Below are 15,665 nucleotides of genomic sequence, written 5' to 3'. Positions count from 1 at the left end.
GGTACCAATTTTGCCGGTACAGAACGGCAAAATCATCGGAGCTATTGGAGCACGCTCTCCCAATGTCAAAATACAAACACAGTTAGAGATGAAAATTGGAAATGTAGCAATAAAATGCACGTTCCTTGTAGTGGAGAAGTTATTAGTGGACTGTATTCTTGGTATTGGGAGTATGCAGGAGTACGATTGTCAGATTGATTTTTTGGAAGGAATAGTTAAATTTAGATTAAATGCAGAAGAGATAGCACTGGATTTAAATAGAAAGGAGACGGTGCATGAGAAATATTGTCGCGGTGCCATAATTCATTTAATTGACACTACAAACGGTCGTTGGAAGGAGCTTTCAAAGGATTTGATGCAACAGAAGGACTTTAATCAAACAACAATGATAAAAGCTAGTGAATCAAATCAGCTTACCGGAGAACAAAGGCAGCAGCTTCATTATTTGTTGGAGGCATATGAAGAGATTTTTGATGAGAAACCAGGAATTATTAAAGGGAATATTTGTCACCTACAAGTGAAGCCACATCATAATTACCGTTACACGCACTATACGATCCCCTGGCGTTTAAAACAATCTGTTCAAAGGGAGATAAATAGAATGTTAGAATAGTACTTGATTGAGCCATCAACTAGTCCATATTGTTCTCCGCTCTTAGTCGTTCCAAAACCTGGAGGCAATGTAAGATTAGTTCTGGATGCGAGAGAAATTAATAAAATAATAGTACCTGTAAGAACTCATCCGGAAAATATAGATGAATTAATTCAAAATTTCCAGGATGTTTCGTACTTAACTAGTGCTGATTTGAGAAGTTCGTACTGGCAGGTCCAAATGGATGAAGAATCTAGGAAATATACTGCATTTATCTATGCCGGGAGAAGTTACCAATTTAGAGTTGTCCCGTTCGGACTTAATATTAGTGCCGGAATATTTATTTCAGCGTTGGATTATGTTCTTGGACCAGAACTGCGTAGTCGTATAACTGTGTTTGTTGACGACTTATTAACAGCCACGAAAATATGGGAAGAGCATTTGCATATTTTGGAAAGGATTTTTGCTGTTTATGTTTAGTCAGATTGAAAAGAACTTCTGTATAAATCATCTGCCAAAGTATGAAGACCAGAATTTAAAATTTGAGGAAAAGATTCGACTCGCACTTGTCAATGTAACTAAAAAGGCAATACAATGGAAATTGACGTATGATAAACGGATTCACCTGATTCAAACGTTTCATCTTGGAGAAAAGGTTTTATTGAGGCGACACATCCATTCCTTGAAACCGATGAAGAACATAAAGATATGGAATATTATTTACACCGGACCATATGTTATTGTAAATATAACAAATCCTGGATCATACTTGTTGGCATATCCAGAATCGAAAAGAATAAAGGGATTATTCCTGCATAATGGTATTAAGAAATTTTTTGAAGGGTCGTAGATCTGTGATACCAAATATGGAGAAGAATTTAGAGTGGAATTGGACTATGAGTCGAATGTGTTTATAAACATCAAGATGTTTCTGTTGTTTAGAGGGTAAGAGACAGTGAGATTACTCCTGTGATAGGTTAAGAGACGGTGAGATTACTCCTGTGATAGGTTAAGAGACAGTGAGATTACTCCTGTGATAGTTTAGCACAAAATTTTAAGATAGGTAGAAGAATTTGTTAATTACCAGTGTTTGTAAGTGTGGACTATGAGCAGAAGCCATAGTGATATACAATGAAAGTGCATCTACATTTCCTCAAGACACGGCACTTATGTGAGAATTGCGTGTGAAACTTGAACAGTGCGGGATATGTAGGTAAATACGCTGTGTGTATAATGTGCGCTGTTCACGCAAGAAAACACATGAACTGTGAAATGAAGCAACAGTCGATAATGTCACTGCTGCAAACAATTGAAGAAACTCTCTGGTTGCGCCAAAAAAATTATTATAATTTATAGATTTTTCATTATGCCTTCTTTACCAGGAGAATTAATTTAAGAATTTTAATTATCATTTTAAGATTAGCACTTTGTGTGTTTTATATTATGGACATAATTGTTGAAATATATTTCCATAAATGTTCATGAGAGAATGAAGAAGATTCAGGGAGTGGCTGATTTTTTAAATGAACATATGTCATCATTAATGATATTTATTTGCAGGTGGATCTATAAATCAATTAATTATAAGAATAATGGAAATTTTTCTGAGAATTTTTTCTAGAAACTTTTGTGGAGTCAGTGTCATATGCCTATGTTTAAAATTTTTCATCAAGTGTAAACTTAAATTTTATCCCTCATTTCGTAATTGAAAGCAAACCTCGGACAGATTCAATGCTCTACTTCCACCTGCACTATAACAAAACGAAGATTAGATAAAAACTTTTTTTAGAGGAATACATTCGATATGAGCTACAACAAAATTTAAATGCTCACAGTCTATTTGGCAAGGTTTAGGACAATCAGCATTTGTAATGCAAAACAACTTTGGTATTGAGAACTACAAAAAAATTCGCGATTGTCAGGACTGATGGATGTTCCAGTCTAGTACAGATGGAAGAATATAATAATCCACTCCGATTGTGAGTTCAACGATGAAATATGGACTTCCTTGCCTTAATCCACTCTCTTCCAGTGATTTATTCAGTTAGAACCTTTTCTTATTCCCCTTTAAACCTGTTCCATGTTCACGTCCCTGACCATCTGTTCCTGAGATCATCTTGCTGTTTCTACGGCACATTACCGTCTTCTGTCCTGTACCATAAGCCATCGACTGTTCTCCGTACCACCTCCACCAAACGCTGTACGCCGCCTACCCGCTGTCCGTACCCAGTGTTCCTGTTCCATCGACTTCACAACGAGATCGCCGGCTACATCGTCGAAAGAACAATTTTGAAATTTTTTTTGAGCAATATTGTAAAACTTTTTTGGCTATGAGGCACTTTTCCTTCGATCTAATCTATGAAGCTTCTATATATTTCTAAATAACTGGCTTTAGGATTTCCTATCTTCTTTGATACCTGAGCTGTGGTCTATTCTTCCGGGTTTTCCAGGGCTTCCCTGTGAAGGCCAGTTCCCAAATGGATAGACCTTTTTCGTAATTACGCAAATCTACATTTTCCCTGGTTATGTACTCGGGATGCAGGTATACCCCGGTACATGTAAAAGCTACAGCTTAGGTATTTTCGTAACTTACTGTCTTAACGTGCTACCCATACTCTCTATAGTAAAATTCTATTGATTCAAAATATTCCTCTTTTGAATAAACAACCCAACAATTTTTTTCCGTTAGCTCGCAAAGTGTATTATCATTAACTTTGCTCACTGCGAGAGGCAATTGTAATATCTCTTTATATTCGATGAATTATTCTGATACAATTCTACCCTTGAATGATGTTTACTAATTTTCTGTCTTTATACTCGCAGAATCCATGCGCAAAGTAGTTTCATACAATAGCTATGCCATGAGCGCATAATTATTCTTTGTAGTACTCTCTCTGGTGGGTGTTAGAAAAAAACTTCCGAGATTGTCTTCGAGCCGATTAGCCTGAGCATTGTTTGATGAATTGTAATCTGAATATTGAGATTTGTGACAAAAGATAACTGATACGAAATTGTACAATAAAAAGGGATATATATATATATATATATATATATATATATATATATATGCTTGAAGTATAGTGAAGTATAGTCCTAATAATACTGTGAAGAATAGTCCTTGTAATGCTTGAGTATGATTAGATTCTATTAAACTATCATGTGCTCATGTTACTGTTACTCCAGATGCCAAAAGAATAGCTGTATTAAGTAATGGAATTTGTATAGGATTAAAAGGTTGGATTCCTATTGGGGGTCATAATATCCCTAGTTCAATAGTAGGTGCTATTCTTCTTCTAAAAAATGCTCAGAAAAGTGAAACAAAGAATAGTACTTCTGATGCAATAAATAAAATTATTCCTCATCGTAATCCAATTGATACAAATCCCGTATGTCGTCCTTGGTATGTTCCTTCTCGTACTACATCTCGTCATCATTGGATTATAGCTAGTAGGGTAATTCCAAATCCGATTATAAATAAGTTAATGTTAAATAGGTGAAATCATTTTGCTAATCCTGATACTAGAACTATTGCTCCAATTGCTCCTGTTAATGGTCAAGGTCTGTAATCTACTAAGTGGAATGGGTGGTTTGAGTGAGTTGTTAACATAGGTTTAGTATACTTCTCTAGAATATAAAGTTCTTAAAATTGAGAAAACATAAGCTTGAATTATTGCTACTGCTGATTCTAGAATTAACAGAAGTATTTGTCCAATAATTAATAGTGAAATTAAGTTTATTGCTATAGATGGTCCTGTATGTCCTAATAATGTTAATAGTAAGTGTCCTGCAATTATATTTGCTGCTAGTCGTACTGCTAGCATACCTGGTCGAATGACATTTCTAATTGTTTCAATTAATACTATAAATGATATTAATGCAGGTGGTGTTCCTTGAGGAACAAGGTGTGTAAATATGTGATTGGTATGATTAATTCATCCAAATAACATAAATCTCAATCATATAGGTAGAGCGATTGCAAATGTTAATGCTAAATGTCTTGTTCTAGTAAAGATGTAAGGGAATAATCCTATGAAATTATTAAATAGTATTATAATAAAGATTGAAATGAAGCTGAATGTTATTCCATTAAATGATTTTGGTCCTAGTAATGTTTTAAATTCATTGTGTAAGGTTAAGTTTAGTTTATTTCAAATAATATTAATTCGTGATGGTGTAAGTCAAAACATTGATGGGATTAATAATAATCCTAAGAATGTTCTAGTTCAATTTAATGATAAATTGAAGATATTAGTTGATGGATCAAATGTTGAAAATAAGTTTGTTATCATTTTCAATTCAAGTTTTTTATATCAATTGTTCTTTTTTCTGCTCTTTTAATAAGAATTGGTTTAAATGAGAAAAAGTTTATTTGATTAAATAAAATTAATGTAGTCGAAAATATAATGAATAGGGAGAATCATATGAGAGGGGATATTTGAGGGATTTGGATTAAATTTCCCTATCAGAAGTAGTCGTTAATTTACTATTTTTTGGTTTAAGAGACCATTACTTACTTTCAGTCATCCGATGTATTTCAAGGTGTACTAATTATTTAGTTATTTTAGATTGACACTCTAATGTTATACATTTTAACTAACTCCTTTATTATCTAAGATAATCACTTGATAAATAAGTTTACTGAAGCTCTTTCAATTACAATTGGTATGAATCTGTGGTTTGCTCCACAGATTTCTGAGCATTGTCCAAAGAACAGTCCAGGACGGTTTATTGTAAATGTTTCTTGGTTTAGTCGACCTGGCGTTGCGTCAGTTTTAACCCCTAATGCAGGTACTGCTCATGAGTGTAGAACGTCTGATGCTCTTGTTAATACTCATCCTTCCGTATTTATTGGTAGAATTGTTTGGTTATCTACATCTAGAAGTCGAAATCCGTCGTTTCCTAGGTCTTGTTCTGGTGTTATGTAAGTGTCAAATTCTACATCTATGAAGTCTGAATATTCATATCTTCAGTATCATTGTCGTCCAATTGTTTTAATTGTGATTATTGCGTCTACTGAATCATCTAGTAAATATAGTAGTCGTAATGATGGGAGTACAATAAAAATTCGTGTAATTGCTGGTAGTGCTGTTCAGATTGTTTCAATTAAATGTCCGTGAAGTATGTTTCGGTTTGTATAGGCAATGAATAATATATAACATAGGGCATAACCTACAATTACTGTAATTAATAATAATACGACCATAGTATGATCATGGAAGAATGATAGTTGCTCCATTAATGGTGAAGCTCCATCTTGAAGGGATAAATTTGATCATGTTGCCATTAATGAATTTTTCTAATAAAAGGTCAAACCTTTATTTGTAGAGCTTAAATCTACTGCACTAATCTGACATATTAGAATCTAGAAATTAATGGTAGTTCTGAGTAACTGTGTTCTGCAGGCGGGTTATTTTGTAGTCATTCTGTTGATCTTCTTATATTAGCTCTAAATATGATTGCTCGGTTTGTAACCTTTCTTTCTCATATAATTGCAATGAATATAATGATTCCTACAATAGAAATTGTAGACCCAATTCTTGACACTACATTTCATGATGTATATGCATCTGGATAGTCTGAATATTGTCGTGGTATTCCTGCTAGTAATAGGAAGTGTTGAGGGAAGAATGTTAAGTTTACTCCAATAAATATAATTGTAAATTGGATTTTATTTCATGTATTATTTATAGTTAATCCTGTAAATAATGGGTATCATTGAATAACACCTTCTATGATTGCAAATACTGCTCCTGTGGATAATACATAATGGAAGTGGGATACTACATAATATGTATCATGTAATACGATGTCAAGTGATGAATTTGCTAATACTAATCCTGTTAGTCCACCAATTGTGAATAGAAAAATAAATCCTAAAGCTCATAATAGCAGTGGATTGAATTTGAATTTAGTTCCATATCGTATAGCTAATCATCTGAATACCTTAATTCCTGTAGGTACAGCAATAATTATTGTTGCTGATGTAAAGTATGCTCGTGTGTCAACATCTATTCCTACTGTGAATATGTGATGTGCTCATACAATAAATCCTATTAGTCCAATTGATAATATAGCATAAATTATACCTAATGTTCCAAATGATTCAATTTTTCCTCTTTCTTCACATACAATGTGAGAAATAATTCCAAATCCTGGAAGAATTAAAATGTAAACTTCTGGGTGCCCAAAGAATCAAAATAGGTGTTGATATAGAATTGGGTCACCCCCTCCTGCAGGGTCAAAGAATGATGTATTTAAATTTCGATCTGTTAATAGTATAGTAATAGCCCCTGCTAATACTGGAAGCGATAAAAGGAGGAAAAGGGCTGTAATAGCTACAGACCATACAAATAAAGGTGTTTGATCTAGAGTTATACTTTCTGATCGTATATTAATTGCTGTTGTAGTGAAGTTTACTGCACCAAGAATAGATGATACACCTGCTAAATGAAGTGAAAAAATAGCTAGGTCTACAGATGCCCCTCCATGTGCGATAGCTCCTGCAAGAGGAGGGCAAACTGTTCATCCTGTACCAGCACCGTTATCTACTATAGAAGATGTAAGAAGAAGGGTTAGTGAAGGCGGTAGTAATCAAAAACTTATATTATTTATTCGTGGGAACGCTATATCTGGTGCACGAATTATTAATGGTACTAGTCAATTACCAAATCCACCAATTATAATAGGTATTACTATAAAAAAGTTATTACAAATGCATGGGCTGTAATAATAACATTATAAATTTGGTCATCTCCAATTAGAGATCCTGGTTGACCAAGTTCAGCACGAATAAGTATTCTTATTGATGTTCCTACTATTCCTGCTCACGCTCCAAATAAGAAGTATAAAGTACCAATATCCTTATGGTTTGTTGAGAATAATGATTTTTGCGGTAAGATGGCTGAATTTAAGGTGGTAGACTGTAAATCTACTTATGAGATGTTTCTCTCTTACCATGTTTTAGGCCTTATATTCAATTATGATTCTAGACTGCAATTCTAGAGGTGTAAAATTTTACTAAGGCCTAAAAGATTATTCTTTTAATTATAACTTTGAAGGTTATTAGTTTAGTTAACTTAAGTCCTTAGTATAATGAGATTAAGGTTGATGTTGAGATTAATCCTATTGTTGAAATTATTACTGTTATAGGAAGAATAATTCTTGATTTTTGAGACTTTATTTTTATAGATCATGAATTCTCTGTGTATGACATAATTAGGGCTGAGAATCTAATACGTATACAATAATAAAGTGTAATTGTAGTTAATACAACCATAATGGTTATAATAGTTGTTATGTTATTTTCTATTAATGATTGTATTACAGTTCATTTTGGCAGAAATCCAAGGAATGGTGGTAAACCACCTAGTGATAGAAGAGATAAAAATATTATGAATTTAATTTCAGTTTTTATATTTCTGGCTGAATAAATTTGGTTTATAAAAAATAGATTTATTTGCTTAAATAATAAGACCATAATTAATCTTAATAGTGAGTAAATAATAAAGTATAGTTCTCAGATGTTTTCTCTAACTGTTAGGGATCTAATTATTCACCCTAAATGTCTAATTGAGGAATATGCTAGAAGTTGTCATAGAGATGTTTGATTTAAACCACCTATTGCCCCAATAATAATTCTTAGAATGATAATTGTTCAAATGAAAGTTCTCAGTTGAATACAATAAGATAATACCATTATTGGGGCAATTTTTTGTCATGTTATTAGTGTTAAACAGTTATTTCATCTTGAAGCTCCTATTACTTCTGGAAATCAGAAATGAAAGGGTGCAGCCCCGATCTTTAATAATAATCTAGATCTAATTATTATTGATGGAATAAATTCTGTTTCTCATCCTATTGGATACTTTATTTGAATCAGCGAAATTGAAAATAATAGTATTGTCGTTGCTATTGCTTGGACAATAAAATATTTAATTGATGATTCATTTATTATTATATTTTTATTTCTTGTTAGGAGCGGAATAAATGAAAGTAAGTTGATCTCAAGTCCTATTCAAACTCCAAATCAGGAGTTTGATGAAATGGACAGGATCGTTCCTATCATTAATGTTGATAGGAAGAGAAGTTTTGTAGAGTTGTTGGTCATTAAAAAGGAGAGGATTGCTACCTCTATAAATGGGGTATGAACCCATTAGCTTGTTTAGCTTACCTTTTTACATTAAGGTGTATGATGCACGTTAGTTTTTGATACTAAAGGAGGTAGTTTAATTCTGTCTTATGTAATTTTTAATGAAGGTAATTTTATTTACTTGATTTACCCTATCAAGGTAACCCTTTAATCAGGCACTTCATTTATATTACATATATAAATAAAAAATTTTTTTTAAAATTTGTTTTTGTATTATTTCGGTTATTTCTAATTAATTTATCTCGGCTAGGATAATTTGAATATATATTATATATAATAAATAATTTATATTAATATATTACATTTAATTAAATTTAAATACCTATAATGTTATTTTATTATTATTAAATGCTTATTTTAATACATTTATTAACCTAGGATTATAGCTACTTATGTTTCTATCTTAAAATAGGTTATTATATTATAAATTATATAATAATATGTAAATTAATATTAAATATTATTATAATTGGATATAATAAATATAATTAATATTATTAAATATAAAATATTATATTAATATAAATAATTATATTAATTATAATAATAGAATTCAATATATTTTCTATAATTAGATTATTTAACTAATTAATATTTAAGTTAACTTAATATATAGTTAATTTTATATTAATAACATATTACATTAATTTACATCATTGTATAAAATCTATTTATTATATTATTTTATCTTTCTTTATTATTAGTGAAAAGAAAGATTAAATAAGAGAGAATATAATACATTTATTGGTATACAGGTTCCATATTAATCTTTATTTATATATAATAGAGAAGTTGTTGTGGTCATTCGAGGGTGCGTTACTTTTTTTTGTCATCTTTTGTGTTTTTTTCTTTTTTTTCTTTAAATATTTGAATCTTTTATTTTTTCTTAGTTTTATAAATTTTTAAATTTCTTATTTTGTTTCCAAAAGTTTTATTCTTGCTTGTTTATTCACTTTTTCTTTGTATTTTATGTAAGTTTTGTTAAACTAAATGTTCTATTTTGCAGTAATCTGAGTTAATTATCAAGTGACTTTGGATTTAGCAATTGATTTAGTATCGGCATAATTCGTGCCAGCAGCCATGGTTATACGATTGATACAAGTGAATATTATTGGTTAAAACAGTTGTTTATATTTTTAGGGTTAAAATATAAATTTGTAAGGTGAAATGTTAAAATTTATTTATAGCTCTTTTTATGAATCTGTGAAATTTAAATAATACACTAGGATTAGATACCCTATTATTTTAAATATTAATTATATTTACCAGGGTACTATTAGTTAAGGTCTTTAAACCCAAAGAATTTGGTGGTATCTCATTCCATTCAGAGGAACCTACTCCGTGATTGATAATACACGATTTACTCTACCTAATTTATTTGTTTGTATATCTCCGTTATCAGAGAATCTTTTTAGAGTTATAATTCTCAAGATTTATAATTATAAAATATTTCAGGTCAAGGTGCAGCTTATAATTAAGAGGAGGTGGGTTACAATAGATTTTTGTTTATAACGGATTTGATGGTGAAATACTATTAATGAAGGTGGATTTGATAGTAATTTAATTTATTTAATTTAACTGATATTGGGTCTGAGGTGTGTACACATCGCCCGTCGCTCTCATTATTGATTATTCTATTTTATTATTTTAATTTAGCTCCAATTTAGATGAGATAAGTCGTAACATAGTAGATGTACTGGAAAGTGTATCTAGGAAGAGTTTCAAGATATAACTTATTAGTAAAGTGTTTCATTTACACTGAAAATTTTTCTGTGCAAATCAGGATATCTTGATTATTTATTTTATTATATTTATTTTTTGTTTATTTAATTATTTAATAAAAATAATTTTGTCGAATTTTGTAGTAGTATATTTTGTAGAATTGATTTTTTTGATTATAGTTTATTAGTAATGTAATTGTTTTATGAAATATTATTTTAAATTTTTAAAAGTAGATTTTATTTATTGTACCTTTTGTATCAGGGTTTATCAAAATTTTAGTATTTACTTTACTTGTTTCGATTTGGGTTGATTTATAAATAATTTATAGTTAATGTATCATAATTATTATTAAATTATTTATAGAAATGAGATGTTAATCGTTTCCCAAGATATCTAGTTTCTTAAGAACAAATTTAATTTTTTGAAGTTAATTATTTCTATTTTATTTTTTAGGTATAAATATTAACTTATTTATTCTTTAAGGGATAAGCTTTGAAGTTAATAACCTATAATTTGTTTTATAAAATATAATAGTAAGCTTTAAACCAGCTATCTCTAGGATTACGTTTTAGTTCATTATTTTTTATTTTGATTTTATAAGTATTTTAGGTTTTTTATTAAGATTATTTATTTAATTTTAAAATTTTTGTAATAATGATAGAATTAATATATTTATTTGTATACAGGTTTTACCTTGTGAATTTATTATAAGGAACTAGGCAAAATTGATTTCCGCCTGTTTATCAAAAACATGTCCTCTTGAAAATACTTTGAGGTCTGGCCTGCTCACTGAGCAGATTTTTAAAGAGCCATGGTATTTTGACTGTGCAAAGGTAGCATAATCATTAGTCTCTTAATTAGTGGCTGGAATGAATGGCTTGACGAGAAATCAACTGTCTCTTAATAAATTTTTGAATTTAACTTTTAAGTCAAAAGGCTTAAATTTTTGTTTAGGACGAGAATACCCTATAGAGCTTAACATTTTATTTTTATATAGTTTTTTGTTTGTCTTTCTATATTTAATGATGATGTTTTGTTGGGGTGACATGATGAATAAATAAACTCTTCATTATTGTATCATTTATTTATGTTTGTTGTTTTGATCGATAAATTATGATCATAAGATTAAGTTACCTTAGGGATAACAGCGTAATTGTTTTTGAGAGCTCATATCGACAGAGCAGATTGCGACCTCGATGTTGGATTAAGAAAAATTTTTGGTGCAGTAGCCCAGTAATTAGGTCTGTTTGACCTTTAAATTGTTACATAATCTGGGTTCAGACTGGCGTGAACCAGGTCGGTTTCTATCCTAAGATTATTAATTCATATTAGTATGAAAGGACCATATGGTTGAAATATTTTTTATTTTATTGATTAATACTAATTAAATTACTATTTTGACAGATTAATGTGTTAAATTTAGAATTCATTTATGTAGATTTTTTCTACAAATAGTATTGATACTTTATGATTTATTTATGTTTATTTTGAATTTTCTTTTATTAGTTATTTGTGCTTTAATTAGTGTTGATTTTTTAACTTTATTAGAGCGTAAGGTTTTAGGTTACATCCAAATTCGAAAGGGTCCAAATAAAGTAGGTTTTGTAGGAATTCCTCAACCCTTCAGTGATGCTATTAAGTTAATTGGTGAGGAGCAGCCAGTTCCTATCATATCTAATTATTTACTTTATTATTTTTCTCCCGTTTTTAATTTAATAATTTCCTTGGCTGTTTGAGTGATTTTCCCTTATTTAACTTATATATGTTCTTTTTCTTATGGATTTTTACTTTTTTATGATGTACTAGATTAGGTGTTTACACTGTTATAATTGCAGGTTGGTCTTCTAATTCAAATTATTCTTTACTGGGTTCTCTTCGTTCTGTTGCTCAAACAATTTCATACGAAGTTAGTTTGGCTTTAATTTTATTATCTTTAATTATTTTAAATGGTAGTTTTAAGATGTTTGATTTTATAAATTATCAGCTTTATTGTTGATTTATTATTATTTCTTTTCCTTTAGCTTTAGCTTGCTTTGCTTCTTGTTTAGCTGAAACTAACCGTACTCCTTTTGACTTTGCCGAAGGTGAATCTGAGTTAATTTCAGGTTTTAATATTGAATATGGTGCAGGCGGGTTTACTTTAATTTTTTTAGCTGAGTATACTAGAATTGTTTTTATAAGAATATTATTTGCTTTAATTTTTTTAGGTGGTGACTTTTATTCTTTTATATTTTTTATTAAGCTTGCTGTAATGTCCTTTGGTTTTATTTGAGTTCGTGGGACATTACCACGGTTTCGTTATGATAAGTTAATGTACTTAGCTTGAAAAAGTTTTTTGCCTTTATCTTTAAATTTTTTTATTTTCTTTGTTGGTTTAAAGATTTTATTTATTTCATTTATTTAGTGAAATTTTTTAAGAAAAGTTAATTGAAGAGTTAAACTTCGAGTTTTATGTTTTCAAAACATATGCTTTTCCTAAGCTAATTAACTTATTATTCCTTAATTAGTTTATCTCATGCGTTTGCAACATGTACATTAATTAAGAAGTATGTAAAGTAGATAATTGTTAAGATTTGTCCTGTTATAATGTAAGGTTCTTCAACAGGTCGTTTACCAATTCATGTTAATAAGCATACAACAACTACTATAATTCAGAATAAAATCTGATTAATAGGATAGAATTGAATACCTCAGAATGGTGTTTTATTATAAAATGGTAAAATTATTAAGATTCTAATTGATAAGAATAATGCAATAACACCTCCTAGCTTATTAGGGATTGATCGTAGATTTGCGTATGCAAATAAGAAACATCATTCTGGTTGAATATGGACGGGGGTTACTAACGGGTTAGCAGGTACAAAATTATCTGGATCTCCTAGGAGATAAGGATTAATCAAGCACAGCATAATTAATAATGATTTTATTAATACAAATGTAATAGAGTCCTTGAAAATAAAGTATGGGTGAAATGGGATTTTTTCAATATCTCCATTTAGGCCTAAGGGGTTATTAGACCCTGTTTGGTGGAGGAAGAATAAATGAATTGCTGCCATTGCAGCAATAATAAACGGTAGTACAAAATGGAATGTAAAGAATCGATTTAATGTTGCATTATCAACAGCAAACCCTCCTCATACTCATTGAACTAAATCTGTTCCTAAATATGGAATTGCTGATAATAAATTAGTAATTACTGTCGCACCTCAGAATGATATTTGACCTCAAGGTAAAACATATCCTATAAATGCAGTTTCTATAACTAAGAATAGGATTACTATACCAATTATTCAGGTGTGTATGTATATGTAAGATCTGTAGTAAATTCCTCGTCCAACATGTAAATAAATACAAATAAAAAATATAGAAGCTCCATTTGCATGTAAGGTTCGAATAATTCAGCCATTATTTACATCTCGGCAGATGTGAACTACACTACTAAATGCTATTTCAATATTTGATGTATAATGTATAGCTAAAAATAGTCCAGTTACAATTTGAATTACCAAACATAACCCTAGTAGGGACCCAAAATTTCATCAAAATGAAATATTTGTTGGTGCAGGTAAATCAACTAAAGAGTTATTAATGATTTTAATTAAAGGATGTCTTAATCGTAAATCTTTATTTATTAGTAAATTATCTTATTTTACGAATAGGCCCCTGGTTAATATTTGTGATTTTAACAACTGCTAATAGTGCTAAAAATAAATAAATTATTATTATTATTGTGATAATGAGTGTTGGTCTATTATATAGTTTTTCTAAAGATATTGTTATTTCTTGATAATTGATTGAATTATCAATATTTATAGTTTCAGTATTTTTGAAAAAGTCTATAAATATAGTTATATCTAAAATAATTAATGTTGATATGATAAATACTCATATTGTTAAGGTAATAATCGTAATTGATTTACGTTGAAATATTTCGTTTGATGCAATTCTCGTAATATAAATAAATAGAACTAATATACCACCAAGAAACGTTAAAAATAAAATATATGATAATCAATATCTTTCGATTATTGTTCCTGTTATTAGTCCAACTAGAAAAGTTTGTAGGATAATGAAAAGCATTATTGATATTGGGTGTCTTAATTTAATAAAATTAATATTTATTACGTTTGATAGCGATATAATTATTATTTTGATCATTTCAGGGGTTAGTTTATTAAAAATAACGGTTTTGGGGACCGATGATGGAAAGCTTTTTCACCTCCGAAGTTTTAAAAGTGGGGGCTGGACTTATTTCCGGTTTACAAGACTGGCGTTTTTTTTAAACTATTAAAATTAATGTTTATATTCTCTGTCTTTACTTCTTTATTGATTTATTTTGCTGGTGTTTATGTTTTTTCTTCTAAACGTAAGCATTTATTAATGGTTATTTTGAGATTAGAATATATTGTTCTTTCTTTGTTTATATTGGTTATTGTTTTTCTTATTGAGTTTGATTATGATTATTTTTTTCCTGTTATTTTTTTGGTTTTTTCTGTTTGTGAAGGTGCTTTGGGTCTTTCTATTTTAGTTTCAATAATTCGTTCTCATGGGAATGATTTTTTTAAATTCTTTTGGTTTATCTTTATGTTGAAGTATTTATTTATAACTATATTTTTGATCCCTCTTTGTTTGGTTAATAATTGTTGATGGTTGGTTCATTCTTTAATGTTTCTCTCTAGTTTTATTTTTATGATTTGTGTATATTGATATGCAGATTTGAATATGATTAGATATTATATTGGTGTTGATTATTTTTCTTTTAGTTTGATTTTGCTTAGTTTTTGAATTTTTCTTTAATAATTACTGCTAGAGGTTCAGTTTATTTAAGTTCTTATCATTCTAATTTTTTTGTCTTTATAGTCTTAATTTTAATGATAATGCTTTATTGTTCTTTTGCTAGATTGAGTCTTCTTTCTTTTTATATTTTTTTTGAGGCTAGATTAGTTCCTACTTTACTTTTGATTTTGGGTTGAGGCTATCAACCTGAACGTTTACAGGCTGCTGTTTATTTAATTTTTTATACTCTGGTTGCTAGATTGCCTTTATTATTAGTGTTATTTGAGGTTTATGATTTATGATTTTTCTTATTATTTTATATTTTATGTTTTTATAATTCTTGCTTTTTTAGTTAAGATGCCGATATTTTAGGTTCATTTATGGCTTCCTAAGGCCCATGTTGAGGCCCCTATTTCAGGTAGAATG

The 15,665-nt window shown here is 29.5% G+C and overlaps 1 pseudogene; it reads left to right on the top strand.

The window, feature by feature from the left end:
* The first annotated feature begins 385 nt into the window (after positions 1-385).
* LOC124775309 lies at positions 386-12,867 on the top strand (annotated as a pseudogene).
* Positions 12,868-15,665: the final 2,798 nt, after the last annotated feature.

This window comes from Schistocerca piceifrons, chromosome 1 (assembly GCF_021461385.2).
Source record: "Schistocerca piceifrons isolate TAMUIC-IGC-003096 chromosome 1, iqSchPice1.1, whole genome shotgun sequence".
NCBI lineage: Eukaryota > Metazoa > Arthropoda > Insecta > Orthoptera > Acrididae > Schistocerca > Schistocerca piceifrons.
Note: the sequence above shows the minus strand (reverse complement) of the source record. Positions and strands in the feature narration are given on the sequence as shown.